This window comes from Camelus bactrianus, chromosome 20 (assembly GCF_048773025.1).
Source record: "Camelus bactrianus isolate YW-2024 breed Bactrian camel chromosome 20, ASM4877302v1, whole genome shotgun sequence".
Classification (NCBI taxonomy): Eukaryota; Metazoa; Chordata; class Mammalia; order Artiodactyla; family Camelidae; genus Camelus; species Camelus bactrianus.
The window spans coordinates 36050028-36066548 of record NC_133558.1 but is presented as its reverse complement, the minus strand read 5'-3'; the positions used below and the strand labels follow the sequence as shown (position 1 = coordinate 36066548).

At 41.0% G+C, this 16521-nt stretch overlaps 1 long non-coding RNA gene across 1 annotated transcript; it reads left to right on the top strand.

Annotated features, from left to right (window-relative positions):
* Window positions 1-49: 49 nt before the first annotated feature.
* LOC123613912 (uncharacterized) lies at window positions 50-15465 on the top strand. The gene is made up of 3 exons (XR_006721342.2): window positions 50-173; window positions 895-1030; window positions 14390-15465. It is a non-coding gene; the product is annotated as an uncharacterized LOC123613912 (long non-coding RNA).
* Window positions 15466-16521: the final 1056 nt, after the last annotated feature.

Here is a 16521-nt window from a genome sequence, read left to right as displayed (position 1 = left end):
AAAGTGCTTGTGAATTTACCTACTTATAAGAAAGAAGAATTTAAACATCATCAAAGATGTGGGACCGACTTTGGATTGCCCTGGTTAGTGGCTTGCGATGAAAAGGCGCTATTTGAAATAGGAGTGCCGGCGCGAAAAGCAGGTCACTCCAGGCGGGGTGCAATGGAGCGATGGTATGGAATTGGTTTTAATACAAAGTAACTGCAGCAATTAATAAAATTCATTGTACATTTCCTTGTCTACATCTCAGTAAATCTGTTTCAAGTGTTTTAATAATTGTATAATCACGGGGTCTTCCAAGATACAGCCATTTGCAGCAAACGTTTAAAATGCAACCTCGTACGGGGAAGAAGGAAACACGCGTATGTTAAACTTCTGGCTTGATGTCTATATTACCCAAAGCTGGAATTGACTTTTGCTTGCATTGTTTTGTGAGGAGGTGGGTGACTAGATTTCCTCATTGAGTTCTGCTTGGAGGAGGTCCCTGGGAATTGAACCCGGCACCTCCTGGGTGTTGAGCATGCGCTGTACCACTTGAGCTATATACCCTTATCCCTGGAACTGACTTTTAAAATGACTTTTATAGCTATTTGGCCCCGAATAAAACACTTGGGGGAAATGTTAACCTTAGAGATTTGAGTTATCCTCTGCCTGATGAGTAGCCTTTGGAGAATGAAATTTACACATTCTTCACACTGAAACAGAGCAAAAGTCAAAGGTAGGAAGTAGAAGTAAGTCCCAGCGCAGCGCAAGGCTGAACTTCCAGACCGTGGCGTCTGTGATCTGTAGTTTCCTTTTTTCAGCAGCATGTGGAGACTTCTCTGGTTTTACACACTTCACTTTTTTTTCTTGTTTTTACTAAGTTCCGTGTCTCAACTTTTAATGTTTTTGCAGCTCTGGTCTTCATTTTTGGCCTGCAGTCCTCTGGCTGACTCAATTTGTGTTCTCTGTGTGGATCCTCACTTGCTGGTGTTCAGAAATAATGCTGGATTAAAAGAGCAATATTTATGAGCATTCTGAAACAGCTTTTGTAAATATACACTTATCGTATTTTTTTTAAGCAGGAATATGTAAACTAAACAAATTAAAATGGGCCCGTGGGAAGTTGAATTTTACTAAGATATGCATTCATGCATAAATCAAGTGAAATCGCCAGGAAGGATATCTACTAAAATGTTAATTATTCAAAGCAAATAAAAGGAAAATATGAGTGAGAGGAAAAATCCATTAAAGGCGTTAATGCTCAGGGCTTTCCATCCTTCACGCGATGAGAGAATATATAAAATTGACCTGATAACTTAAGGAGCCTACAAGTTAGGTGAGGAGAGGGGATGCCGGCCCAGGAAAGGGGAGATAATAGCACAAGCCAGGAATTTTCAGTGGAAAGGCCCTCCGTGCTGAACCAGGTAAGAGGAAGAAGTGATGAACTGCTGAGATCACTGGGGAGTCCTGAACTTCACAGAGTGGTTGGAATTTGAATTGGGTCCTGATGGACGGAACAGGCTTGGCAGGAGAGGGAAGTTGATGTATAACTAGACGCTGAAAGAACAGAGTTCAAGGCTAGGCGTGAGAAAGTAAAAGGGAATTCTGGGACCATACACATCCGTTGTCACGTGTGGCCATGGGCATGGCGGGATGTATTGGAAGGTAAGTTTAGGAATAAAGTTTAGAGAGGTTTCCTCACCTATAGGGTGAGAGCAATGTTATTTACTGCCTAGGACTGCTGTGAGAATTACGAACTAAAAATTGTATCTGTAAAACCCGTATCATGGCATGACGAGAGCTAAGACCACAGTAAGTGGCCACTATCATTATACTGAAGCTCAGATTGTGAAGAGCCCTGACGGCTACATTGAAAAACACAGACCTGTCTCTACTGATGGTGAAATAATGCCTAATCTAACAAACGATTCCGTTTGGTATAAATTCTAGGGATAAATTCTCGGAAGAGCTGGGGTGTGAAAAGTTTGACAAGGGTGAGGCAGTGAAAATGGAAAGGAGACCAGTTCAACAGCCAGTGAGACTGAAAATCAGTATGATTTGGGAATCAGATTGGATGTGGACGTCAAAGGCAAAGAAATAAGAAACAGGTGGAGTTTCAAGCCACTGAAAACTATCAGTGGAGGGAAGGAAAAAAATAAGATAACCATGGGTGTGAAGATAGGAAGAGGCAGGAACAGGGTCATGGGAAATTTAGTTTTAAGATACTGGGGACCTCTCTAAATCTATAGGAAGGGAGATGTCAAAGGACGGAAAGAATAGTGGTAAGGAACTAAGTCCAGATATGGGAAAGCAAACATAAACCTGTCTTTTCACATGAAAACTGCCAAATAAATTCTCAACTCCATGATTTTTTGTTTTTCCTTTTCAAATATTTTTTTCGGTGGGGAGGTAACTAGATTTATTTATTTATTTGGTTTTTCAGTGGAGGTACTGGGGTTTGAACCCAGGACCTCATGCTTGCTAAGCATGCACTCTACCACTTAAGCTACACCCTCCTCCCATTAAACAGATAGATTAGATTGAAAACAGGAACCAAAAGTAGAATTTTATAAATAATACATAAAAAGTAACAAGATTGCACTCATGTTAAGAGGCTCCCAAGACAGTATCTATTGATCAAACCTCAAGTCAGCCTTCACTCCTTACTTACCCCATTCTACAAAATTCAGGCTGAAGTCCAAGAACGAAGTAGTGGAAATGTTACATTACATTCATCAGCTCTCGGTTTTCCTATATGGAGTGCGATTACACAAAGAGATTCAAAAGCAGCCTTATGGAGGGGGAGAGTGCAGCTCAAGCGGTGGAGTGCATGCCTAGCATGCATGAGGTCCCAGGTTCCATCCCCTCTACCTCCTCTAAAGTAAACAAGTAAATCTAATTACCTGCCCCACCCCAAAAATTTTTTTAAAAACTCTCCCAAGAGCAGCATCAGGTATTTTTTTTTCCAATCCTCAAAGTACTTACAAATTAATTGAGGTAACAACCTGCATATGAAATAGACTCACACAGTTACATACAGATGCACAAAAATACACATAAAGATAAAAGATACAGAAATCCTAGAAGAGACAAAGCAACTAAAGTTTATTGGAAAAGAAGAAAATTATATTCTTAGTGACATTTTTTTTTCCTGATTGTTTATTTTGCTTTTGGCAGATGTGTTTCTTCAAAACTTCTTAGAAAAATGACAAGCTATTTCAATGGGTTACCGTAGGGTCTCAGTCATTGTTTGTACACAAAAGGAGCCCTAAGCTTCTGGATCTTTCAAGAGCTTTAAAATAAACATTTTAATACACTTCAAGGCAATGGCTTCCAGGCAGATAGAGCCACTGATACAGAAAGAATGTCAAAGCTAACAATAAAAAGCTAGATATTTTTGTCAATAACATTTTCCCCAGATACTTTAGGGGAAATTAAGAAGCAATATTCCTATGAGTGTTGGAAAAACCTACTGCTGGATGAATCATTGCATTAGTTTAATTGTCTTATGATATTTCATGTACCAGTACTGTGGAAATTACTGAAATGAACCTCATAATCATTTTCTCTCTCTGCCACATTTAAATTGTTACATAAAGTGTTATGTAAGTGTCATTAATTCAACACACATTAATTGAGAATTTTGGGTAGGAAAGGCACCATGTCAGGCACTGATCAGGGCATGGATGGAAAAATTAATAAAAGATAGTAGATATGCCTTGGAATTTCTAGGTTTATCTGCATCTTTGATTCTCATGTGTGTGTGCTGCATGTGTGTATAAAGATGGAACAGCTTAAATATATAAATTGAAGTCCAAAAAAGATGGTGTGATTCCTTATGAAAAGAGGTGTAGAAACAAATGTAATTAAATATAATTAGGTACATATGTAGATGAATAATTGTTTTTCTGGCTTTTTTTGCATCACTAAATTCCTTTAGATGGATGGGAAACACATTATTCTACTTTGTGCTTCCTCCATTCCTCAAAATTACAGTGTATTGCTGTGTAATTATTTTTCAATCTAGAAGTATCCATAAAAGGTTAGATAATTGTAACAAATTATTTTAGGAAATGAAGTAAAGAGAAATAAATTGGTAATTAAAAATGCAGAAAACCATCATCTTTTATTTTTAAATAGCTAAACGCATTAGATCCTATCTGGTCATGAGTGTATTTTTCTCTTCTCTTCCTCTTGGGCAGGTCAAGTGTGAAAATAATAAGTTTCATGACGCACAGAAATAACTTTAAAAATCTTGCCAGTATTTACTGGGAAAACGTATCATCATGGAATTAGGCACCGGGGCGGAACATGGAGTGATGCTGACAGAAAAATATTAGATATAAAGTACTGACTATTTACTGATTATTATAGCTACCGCTTTTTTTTTTAAAGTGTTTTGTTACCAGTATTTGCTAAGGCAAATGAAAATTGTCCAGTTTAGTATCTTTTAAAATGCTTCACCTAACTTCTGAGAAGTCATTTGTTAGCTATTTTTCATTGTTATGGATGAATATAAACAGCCACCTGCAAGGGCAGTTTAGAGTGGCGAAATGTCACAGCCGTTGTCACCAATGCTATTCACATCATCACGGGCCTCCGTGGCTGTCCTGCGTTGCATGAGTTACTTAGCAGAACAGCAGTAGCGAGCATGCGCCGTGTCCTCAGTCACTCACCACCTGGACTGGATTTCACAGAGGTCAGCTGAGATCTGGGATAGAATTTGTACTTCTGTAATCAAAACAGCGAGAGAGAGACAGGACGAGGAGGGGTGGGAGAAGACTGCCAACTCCAGCTGCCTTTTCTGCAAGGTCTGTTTGGGGATGTCTGCAGTCCTATCTCACTGCCTCCCAGACGCCTTTACGCCTTACTCAGTGGCTCTCCAGCCTGTGACGCCCTCTTGTTCCTTTCTGCGTCTCTGCGGGATCCATCACCCAAGACCCATCTCTATTTCCACATTGCCTAATTCTGGTTTTGACTGTTGGGTGCTCTTTAAAAATGCACAAGCCTTAAACCCTTTACTACTTCTCTGCCAAAATTACGTGACCTTGTAACATCCCTTTCATTGATTTTCAGGGCTCTTACTGACGTCTTCTGGTATCATTTAATCTTCCCAGTGACTTGTCTTCCAATCACATCGGTGGTTCTCACTGGAACACCAACCCACAGGGGACATTTGGAAACTGTTCCAATGATTGAGGGCTCTCCTGGCATTTGGTGGGTGAGGACCTGGATGACATACGTCCTGTAACGTGTCCTGCACAATGGAAAATTACCCCTTGTCTTGTGCAAGTAACAGCAGTCTTGCCAGACATAACGAGGGTGAAAAACCCATTAATAATTACTTAAGACTAGAGTTTCTCTCTTCCACATATGCATACAAGATTTTTTTGCAACTAAGTTTAATTTTTTGCAAGTAAGTTAATTTTTTCTACTTCTAATTTTTTTTTAATGTAAAAATACAGTTTTAGTACACATTGCACTGTAGGACTCTAGTGACAATGTATTTTGCTTAATGGAGATATATGCCAAGAATTATTCTTTATTTTGTACATCGCAGCACCGGCAAAACCGCATCCGAGTTACCGATAAAACACACCCACCTTTCCTGGCCACCGCAGGTCCAGTATCTGATAGCTTTTTCATGTTTCCTTGTAGAATTATGTGCAAATATTTACAGATGAATATTTACATACTAAAAAAGTATTTTTTTAAAGAATTCCTTGTACTTAGATTACAAATTAGGGCATGAAATTACTTTTTAAAAATACATATATATAAGTTATTTTGTCAATAATTTTCCATTTATTTTAGTATAAGGAAGAGATATTAACTTTCAACCTTATTTGTTCAAAAACATAGAGGGATATTGAGTCTAAGAGTTGAGCTCTACAGAACCAGATTATACCCTTTCACGGAAAAAGCAGGGTGGTCAGGAGGGGTACGTGAATTGGAAAACCAGGTTGTCTTGAGTAATTCCTTGTAGCTGGCATGGTGTCTTAGATTCTAATGTGCACATAGTAATGAAGAACCAGCCCAGCGATGGCTGAAACCAGTGTGTGATGACAGAATAGTTCCAAGGTATAAATCAGGTACTGAATGACAACAACGAAGTCCTTAATGTGGTCTGTTGCGTGGTCTGGCCTGTCTACTTCTCTAAACATCTGGCATCTCCACCTCCCTTCATCCTGTACCCCCTGCCCTCACTTTCTGAGCTCCAGCCCCATCAACCTCCTGTCAGCCATCTGTTTACCCAGATTCTCTTCTTCCTCAGGGCATTTGCACGTGCTGTTCCTTCTGCCTGAAAAGCTCAGTGTCTTCCCCTGACTTCGCCTCTGTTTCCCTTGAGGAAATCACTCTCTAGAATGACTCCAGTGTTTTGTTTTGTTTTTTTTTTTTAATGCATGTTTGTTCGTTTGTTATCCTGGCTCAATATTGCTTCATGGAAATCCCTCTACGTCCAAAAGCAAAGCTCTCACTGATTCTTTTGTGGGTGCATGATATCCCTTTGTGAGGGGGGTAATCCTATATTACAGATGTGGCATTTCCCTACTGAAGAGAATTTATACCTGAAATACCATATTTTTCCACTCTTCACCATTTTGCAATAAGCATCCTTGTGCATGGATGAAGAGTCTACTATGAATGCTTCCTCCAGAGTTAAATGCAGCCCTTCCTTCCACAGGGAAGCCTTCCTGGCTTCTCAGACCAGATCAGTTCTAGGCTGATCAATCTTCATGTGGTTCTTCTTCCTAAAAATGATCATAATTATAATTTTAAGTTTATTTATGCAAGAGCTCAATTCCTCTATTTCCCAGAGGACAAGCATCCAATGGTTTCAGTACATCCCTGCAGCCCTAGTGCTTGGTAGGGTCACAAAAAACATACAAAGGATGAAGGACAGAATGGATGAAGTATTACACCTGGCAGCATCCTCCCTTTAACTCTTCTAAGTGATGCCTGCACACTCTGCCTTTTGTCTCTTACCCACTTCTATAGCTGACATTCCCTCTTCTAAAAATTCAGTTGATACAGATTTTAAAAGGACACATGGAAGAGACTGTGAGCTTCAAGGACCTGACTCCTCTATGGCTCAATATTAAACTTCAAATACCAAAATTGATCTTTTGACCCCTGCTCTCCTCATTAGAGTGGAATTACTCGTATTTAAACACAAACAGACACGTTTTTGAACAGTGTTATGTTCTGCCTTAGCCACCCACCATACTCCAACCAAAAATATATTTCCCCAGTGCGGGTTAGACAGAAAGCTATTTAAATAGACTACACTTCATTTAAGCAGATGTCCCTGCAGGCTCCAATTCTGCTTACAAACATAAGCAAAATAAAACCCACCATCATTATGATTATTAGTTGGAAAAAAAGGAGTCAAGGGTGAATGTTTACCCAAGAAAAAAAATTGCAAAACCATATAGGATTCTATTGCTGTAGACAGATGACATTGTTATTTGTTATTACACAAAGAACAGGTTTTTTAATTTAAAAAAATCTATTATGAAAATCAATTGGGACATGAGAGCACCAGGAATGAGAAATGGTGAAAAGAAAATAGAAATCCAGATGGAACAGAGATTGAAATCCAGTAACATTACCGAAGTTTACGAGCCTAAGTTATAGCGCCTTCTGACTTTCATTCACATCCTGGGTTTGTCCTGACCCCTCAGCATGGCATCTTAAATTCCCATGTCTCCAAATTCATACCCCTAAATCTGGCATAATTATAATGATACTGACCAACCTCAAAGAGATGTTAGGTAGCTTAGAAAGCCTGCAATTAACATACAAAAGTCTGATACTAGTATGGTTATCATTACCCCAGACATTCCACACCTATTTCAAACATCAAAGTCCAGACAAGCTCTCAGATGAATTAGGATAAAAACATGGGCTTATTCGCCACATGGCGAAATTCCATTCTGATGGTTCACCTTCAGGACTGCATCCTGAAAAGATCGTCTGATGTTTCAAAATACACACCCCCCTCCTCCATTAGGTTTTCAGCTAGCCCAACCTGTGGACTAGGGGAAGGCGTTTGTCTTAAATTAAGCCAATCTGAGCTTCTCTTCAAACTTAGAGACAACTTCAGCATGTGTCCAGAGCTATAAAATCAGTCTGTGAGTAGCCATACTTAGTCACGTAAAAACAAAGAGAATGAGCCTGCAAAGAGGATGAGGACACAGAAGCACAGGGCAGAGTACAGACAAAAGGCGGAAATGAGTCTTCATGGCTTTCCACTTCTGAGGTCCAGATTCTGTTGTGGGCTGCAATGCCATCCTGTCCCTGGGCTTGCGAGAGATCCCACCCATCCTCATACTGTACCTCCCCCTCCTCCATTTGTAAATACAAGCTGGCTACTTTCCATCTACGGAATTCTAACCAATGATCTATTTTAGTATCAGGTGAAGGGCTGAGAATAATAAACTCTCAGAGAGAGTGGAACTTGCTGTCAGAAAAGGATCATGTCTGGGCGGTGGGGGGTTGAGGGGGGTTCCCATCCCAAAGGGAGAAACTGATGGTCCACCCCATTACAATGAAGCATTTGACTGAGCTATTATCTGTTGGATCTTAGGCTGAAAGCTTATCAAAGATGGAATGTTAGTGGAAACAGTAGCAAATAACCATATATGTGAAAGTGTGTTGTTTGCACCTTGAGATGTTTAGTTTTAACACAGGATACGCTCCAGACCTCCATTCACCTATAAGCGCATGAAGAAAACCTGGGTCAATGATTTAAAATATTTCAGATCATGACAAAAAAAATTAATCATGAATCACATGAGCTGCAGGAGGTGGATACACCAGGTCCTACGGGTAAAATTGATGCAATGATTTAAAAAGTACAGAATTGAAATATTGGGTGTCTATGTATCAAATCTGCCCCCCCCACTTCCCATGTCTTTAAAGCAGTCTTCTAATATTTGTTCTCGGAAGTAATCATTTGTTCCCGGAAGTACTAATCTTTGCATTTCATTGTAATCACTACATCTCATTCCATCACTACATTAGGCAGTCAGGAGGAAGGGTCAGGACCGGGTCATGATAAGAAAGGCTCCTACCTCATCCCTCTGTTACCCACCCATGGTCTGTGGCTGAGCTCAGTCAGCAGAGAAAAGGGGTGCTGGGGGTGCCGAGCACTGGTCCCAGCTCATAATCACAGGCGGGGAGCGTTCATGGTAAAAATAGGGTTTGGAGAGTGTCCTGACTGGCAGTGTCTTGTGGGAATGTTTCTTAGCAATTTGAGCGCCCCCCCCACCCCCCAGAATGAAGTCAAAAGACAGCCCAGGAAGTTTCAGGGCAGTGGGAGGGTGAAACTCTGAGGAACAGTGACCCATAAAAACAAGTATCACTTGGGTGACTCTCAGAGCTAGGAAGGAAGTGGTGATTGCATACCTACGTGTGTGGCCACACACACACACACACACACACAGGGGAGCCTTCCTCGTGCTCCTCTCGGGGAGGACTCAAAGAGCACTGCACAAGGAAAAGATCAACATTTATTTCGTGAAGGATCCCTTCTGTTTTTCCCCCACCATTGTTTACTGGAAACGCTGGCCATGATGAAGGCTGTAACTTCAGGTCACAGTATACCAGGGGGTGACAATCCATCCCTGGACAGATTGAAAATGAACTAGAGAAAGAATGAGTTTCACTGAGACAAATTCAATTTATTGAAAGCCCCTCAGATGTTTTGGTCCAACCAGCACCCCGTTTTTTGGAAACCTGTATTTTTCCTAGCCCTTTTGGACCTCATGGGACAGAGAACCCCAGCACCTCCTCACTCTCCCCCTAGTGTGACATTTGAAATAATTACAGCACACTAGGTGAAGACATTTAATACTTGGTCATAATGTGAATAATGGGCAGCTAAGGTTGGAATATATGAATGGATTGGAAAATATCTTATCAGCATATCTGCCTTTGTGGAGCCATTTTTCCCCCACACTTGAGGTTCCAGGGGGAACTGTCAATCACAGAGTATGTCCCTCCCCTCACCTGTATGCCCAGACTCAGAAGTAAACATGTGATGCAGACTTGGCCATGGGCTGAACTCCATTTTCCTTAAATAGACCAACTGGTCCTGGGTGAGCTTATGACAAGAACAAGATCATTCATGAGTCTCCCCTTGGATTCTATATTTAAATAATGGAGAGAAAACTAGGAAATACACTAAGAATCTAACAGTGACCCATCTTCCCCAGACACACGAAGGAAGTCCAACTATAGTAGGGGATACCAAGGTTACAGTCAGAGGGAAGCAGTAAACGTAGAGATAGATGTACTAGAAAATTGTTTAAACTCTGAAGTCTAGTTGAGTCTGAATCTAGAGTCTAGAACAAATAACTTGACCTAATAAATTTCCCTTTTAGTTTTAAGTTAGTTTGAGTTGGTTCTGTCCTAAAGACTCCTGATACAGTCCCAAGGGTATGCGTCTGGGTGAAGGGACGAGCATGACTTCAGGTTTTCCCCAGCTATGGAGTAGTCAAGTGTTGGTTGTTATGCATCAGACAGTTGACTTGGGGGTAGGACGTCTTTGGATATATGGCAAGGAAAGACACATACTGGCTCAGAAACCAAGAGTAGGACACAGCATGACTTTTTGGCATTGCTAACAGTAATGGTCCTTCCTCTGGAAACTTGCCAAGCATCCTGGGGGTGAGGTGACAGCCATCTTGAAATTGTGTCAGCTCCTCGATGCTGACAAGGTCAGGAAGAGTTTACTGAACCAGGCTGGACTGATCACACTTTCTCTCCTATTTAGAAATGGTCTTGAGAGTTGCTAGTTAGTCACAGTGTGGGACTGGAACCACCACATGGAAACTCGGGGGCTGTGGCAACGCCATTTCCTGTTAAAGAGGAGAAGCAGAGAAAGCCATCATGCAGAAATGGAAAACTGATGCAGATGTGCAGAAATAAACAAGAGAAATGGAAAGAGAATTTTGATGGCTCTCCTGGGCTTCATCTCATTGTCTTCTGCAGCTCAATGCTGTTCCAGCCCTTATGTTACTCCTCCCACTCTGCAAATTCAATTAAGCTTCACTGTGTGTTTATCCAGCCATTGCTTGGGTTCTGTTCACTTGTAACTGTAATGATTCAAAATAAAATAGCTGTGTCATCATTACCATAATTTGGATGGCAAGGGTAGTAATAATGTTAGCGAACATTTATCGAGCATTTTTCATAACTTTCTACAACATATTATATAATCTTCACTATTACCTCATGAGATAGATATTATTTTTAGCCTCAATTTAAATATGATGAAGTGAATGTTGACATACACTGTTACCTCTTTGGTTGAAAAATTATTCAGGCAAATTATTACTATAAATTAAAGAACTAAAAAATACTGGTTTTCCTTTCAATAAGCTATGATATTGTATTAAATGTCCAACAGAAAAGTGAAGCATAACCCCAGGGACAGAGTAAGTTCTTTTTTTTATACAGTTTTTTTTTTTGATATGGGTTATTTACTAGCATAAGATGATAATTATTAAGAAGTAAGTTCCAACCATCAGGTGGCATTATAAGTCATTTTGATAAAGACTATTATTTGATTCAAAAAGTCTCCCAAAACAACAAAGAACATGCTATCCTGCTGACACTGAGCCTGTTTAAAGTTCTCATAGAAAATTCTGTGAATACGTTCAGAGAGAGAACACTTAGTGTGTTGTGTCTTCAGTACTCGGTTTTGTTTTCCCCTGGTATTTTTCTTACTTGAAGCTCTGGTTTTATATTTTAAACAAATGCTTACATGACTCAGACAATTTGATGTAACATGAAAGAACAACTTTGCCCCTAGCGAAACGGAACTTCCGTGGGCTGCCTAAATTAAATGTCTGGGAGAAAAAAAAAAATTAACAATAGGGAATCTCACCTATGACATGAGCTCCCACAATATAATTCAATATAAAGCCAAGATTTCAACCTGATACCATTGTATCTTCTCTGCATTTCGTGCACTTTTATGTAGTACTCATTAGCTATTTTTGAGACAATCAAAGTAGGCTGGATCCAGTTTTGAACTGCATCCAGGGGATGACTTGTGTATGATTCAGAATGATTTCATTTCAGAAACCTACCCCTATCCTAGTTTCTTGCTGTCACTATGCCAAGGGTGGCTGAAATGCCTTTTCATTGTATTACTGCAATTGTTTTCATGTCTGGCCCCCCATTAGACGGATTACCTTAATACCAGAAACTGTGCCATCCTTACTTACCTTTCTTTCTTTGGTGCCTGGTGAGCACTTAATAAAAAAGGGTAAAATATCTATCAATATTATACCCAACAGAGGATCATCCAGGGTTCTGGGGCACTCACATAGCTAAGACACAGCTTAGCTGACAGGGTACAGGAGTAGTCTGACCACCTATTATCACTCTCTCTTTGCTGCTTTCATCTAAAGACTTCCTAGAGTCTTCAAGGAATCCGGGTGCCTAGGAAGTCTGGAGATGGGAAGCTCTAGAGAATCCTTAATACGGTCAGCTCTCTGAGTCCTGGTGAGTGTGGTGCCCGCATAGGTCATCTTCCCAACATAGCCTGGTCACTAGTTTTTGTTGTCATTGTTGTTGTTTTTGTTTTTTAATCTCTCCTCCAGTAATCTTAGCCTGCAACCTACGTCAAGAACCAAGCCCGTGGTCATACCGTAGACTTTGCCATTACCCACGGTGACACCCTCTCTGTAATGTTAACTTCAAATATCACACTCGGATCACTGCCTTCATTCTTCTGTTTGTTCCTACTAGACTTTGGATATCTAAAACCTTACACCCATGGGCCTTCAATTCACCAGCTCTAACATCTTCTCCCTCCTCTTTGCCTCGTGCAGTTCACCTCTCTCCTACCTGACTTGGATTCAAGGTTCATCATGACGACCATCCCCTTATATAAACTCTTGATTTCCACGATCCTCTTTCCGTCCAGTGTATTCTCCTAGCCAAGTGCCCAGTCCTGCGTGAATATAGCCCTCTACCTCTTCTGCACTTACACCAGCAGAGAGACTATGGCTGGAGAAAAACTCACCACCATGCTGACTGGACCCAGTTTCCATTTATGACCACGACTTCCAGTGGCTCCCCCCTACTGCCCTTCCCCTGTTCAATTCCCTCTTCCCACTGTTCTTCCTGACTCTTTCCCATCTTCTCTTCTGTCCCCAAGCCCCTAACATCACTCTCAGCTAAAGACTTTGTATTCTGCTTTACTGAGAATACTGAAGAAATCAGAAGAAAATGTCCTGACATTCCAGCAACCACATATAAAAACCTAAACAGGAAATCACACTCTGACCTGACTCCTGGGAAAGGCCAATCCTTCCACGTGTGCACCAGACTCCGTTCCCTGTCACCTGCTCCACGGCAGGACATGGCTTCCTCTCTTTTGTGTCTCTATTCCACTAATTCTCTCTATTGCATCTTTCCCATGAATGTATGAACATGTTATAGTATTTTCCATCTAAAAGAAAATGAAAGAAAAAATTTGAAAGCTACTTTCTCACTTTTCTGCTCTTCTTTACAACAAAGCTTCTAAAAAGAGTTATTTATACAGGAAGTCTCTAATGTCTAACTTCTCACCGTTTCTTGAGTCCATTTCGGTGAGGTCTTCCCCATCCCCACCCACTTAACATGGACAGCTCTTTCAAAATCATGCATGGCACTCAAGTCACCGAGTCCAGTGGTCACTTCTTGATTTGCATTCAATGGGATCCATCAGCAGCGTTTGTCACAGTTGATCACTCTGTTCTTGAAACACAACTCCTTACCCCACTCCCTTTGGCCTCCAAGACACCTCATTGGCTGTTCCTTCTGAGTTTTCTTTGCTGGGTCATCCTCATCTCTTGGATTTATAAACATTGTTGCTCATCACCTAGTCTTTCTACCTCTTCTTTATCCGTATATATTCCTTAGGTGATCTCTGATGAGTCCATAATTTTATCTCCAACCCAGTCCTTTTCCCTGAACTGCAGAATCATTTATCGGATGCCCCTGCCATATTTCAATTTGGAAATATGACAGTATCTAAAACGAACATACCCCAAATTAAGTCTTGGTTAGGTTTGCCCTTCAAAAACACAACAAAACAAAACATCTTGTCCCACTTGCAATCTTCCCCAAATCCGTAAATACTGATTCCATTCCTTTTTATTTCAGCTAAAAATACAGGTACATGCTTGATGTCTTCCTTTATAATAACAACCTGCATTCAGTCCACCAACAAATCCTATTGGATCATCCTTTATCTATCCTGAATCTCACTACCTATTATTTTTCAACTCCTGCAGAATCCTGGTCATTTCTTACTTGGACTATTGCAGAAGCCTCCAAAACTCATTAATCTGCTCTCCCCTTTGCTCCTATGTTTGCTAAGCTTAGCTTCTGCTTTATTTAATAGGAATACACAAGCAATGACATGAACAAGATAGAAATTTCCAGGAGGCTCCGTAGTCATCTGGGACCTGGTACCTTCCATCCCGCTGTTCCTGGTACCAATCTAAGAAGTCTGCTCCAGCCCCGGGCACCTGTCTGCACTTTGTGGAGCACGGAGAGAAGATAGCACAGCAAAGAGGTCGCTCCCATCCTTTAAGGAGATTCACTGGGAGTTTTCACATAAAATTTCGACTGACTTATTATTACCCAGAACTTTGTGACTTGGCCTGACTATGAGAAGTGGGGAGTATAGGATCTCCTCATCAATGTGTCGAACTACTAACCAGGGTTCTGTTACCAGAAAAGAAGAAAGAAAACATTAGCAGATATCCAGCAGTTTCTGCCACATTTTTGCACTGTGTGTTCTTCAGCAGCTGCAATTGTTTTCAGCAAGAACGACCATCCAGGCATCTAAAGGCTATATGATGAGAAAGACACCATCACCTTCATTCTTGGAAGAACCTCTTGTTTGTTCTCCTTACCTTGGCTCCCAAATGTCTATTCTTACAGAGCATCCAGAGGGAAATTTCAAAAATATATCTGACCTTATCATTCTTCACCATAAAACTATCCAATGACATCTCATCGTGTTATCAGGGCGGTTGCCCCAGGATCATACCCCTGCCTCTCCGTTCATTAGAAGCCAGTTACTCTTACCCAAGTTTCAGGAGGCAGCTGCAAAGAGAAAAACAAAAATCTAACCTAATTGGTTAGAACCAACTAGGCACAAGATGGCGGAGGATTTGACTTCCGGTAGACCTTGAACCTTTTTAAACACCCACGGTAATCCATTAGCGGCAAATGACACACCCACCAGGGCCATGACAGTTGACGATTGCCATGACAACTGGAAAAGCCCTTACAAGGATGGAAAAGGAGAGTTGCGTCAGTTCTGGGTCCACACCACACCCCTGTTCTCAGTAACTCATGAATATTCCTCCCACTCTTCCCAGTTCCCTCCGTGTACCTCAGCCCTCCTATGGTGTCTCTGCTCAGATTGGGTTGCCAAGTTAATTTGCAAACTAAGGTCCTGCTTCTGCATTCTTTGGCCATTGAATAAAGCTTGTGCTGGTACGGTCTCTGCATTGGTTTCATTATTTCCAAATCCAGTCGGAAAAAGAGCCTCTCTGACCCGGGACAGGGGGGCTCAGCCTGGACTGGGACCTGAGTTACTTGGTAACAATCCGACTCAGAGTAGCATCCGAAATCCTTACAACAGCCTGCAAAGTCCTGCGCGAATTTCCCTCTGGCTGCCTCCCTGATCTCATTGCCATTGACTTTCCCCACTTGCTCACTGTTCTACACACACAAGGTCCTCCCTGCTGTTACTCATAGATTTCACACACAGACCCACTGCAGGGCCACAGCACTCACCATTCCGTTTGGCTGGAACATCCTTTTCTCAGTGTCCCTGTGGTTTACGACGCATGACTTCCTTAGTGAGTCTTCTGCAAATGCTCTATACAAGAGAACATCCCCTGGTCACTGTCTAGTCCCTTTTACCCTTTTATTTGTTCCTCATCTACATATTGTATTACATTTTTGTTTAATTGTTTTTATGATTTTTTGTGGTCTCTTCCCATTGTCACGTAGCCTTTTCAAAGGCAGGGATTTCTTCACATTTGTTCACTATTCTATCTAAAAACACCAAGAACTGCATTTGGCACCTGGAAGACGTTCAATATTTAATAGGGAGTAAATTATATTTATTAATAGAAGTTGGGACAAAGTTAATATCTACTGTAGAAAAGAATGTTTTCAGTTCATTAACTTTAGTTTTCTGCATACCTTTAGATGAATATTAATTACTCATTAAATAATGTTTTTATATGGAAGGAAAATCTGCCACCCCAAAATGTGTCTCTTTGGCATGAGGATTAATTTAGGCTGTTTTAAAAAACAAGACTCAGGACATTTTTCTAGTCACCTCCCCCTTAACTGCATAAAAGAATTTAGATAAAGCGCCGGTTTCCAGAATAGACTTACTACCAGAGCTATCTGGAAAGAACACGGGCTAGGCGTGGTGGGAGAAACTTGGCAGGACTCAAAGATCAGAGTCCACTCTGCACCCCATTAGCCCTGCCTGGCCCAGCAAAC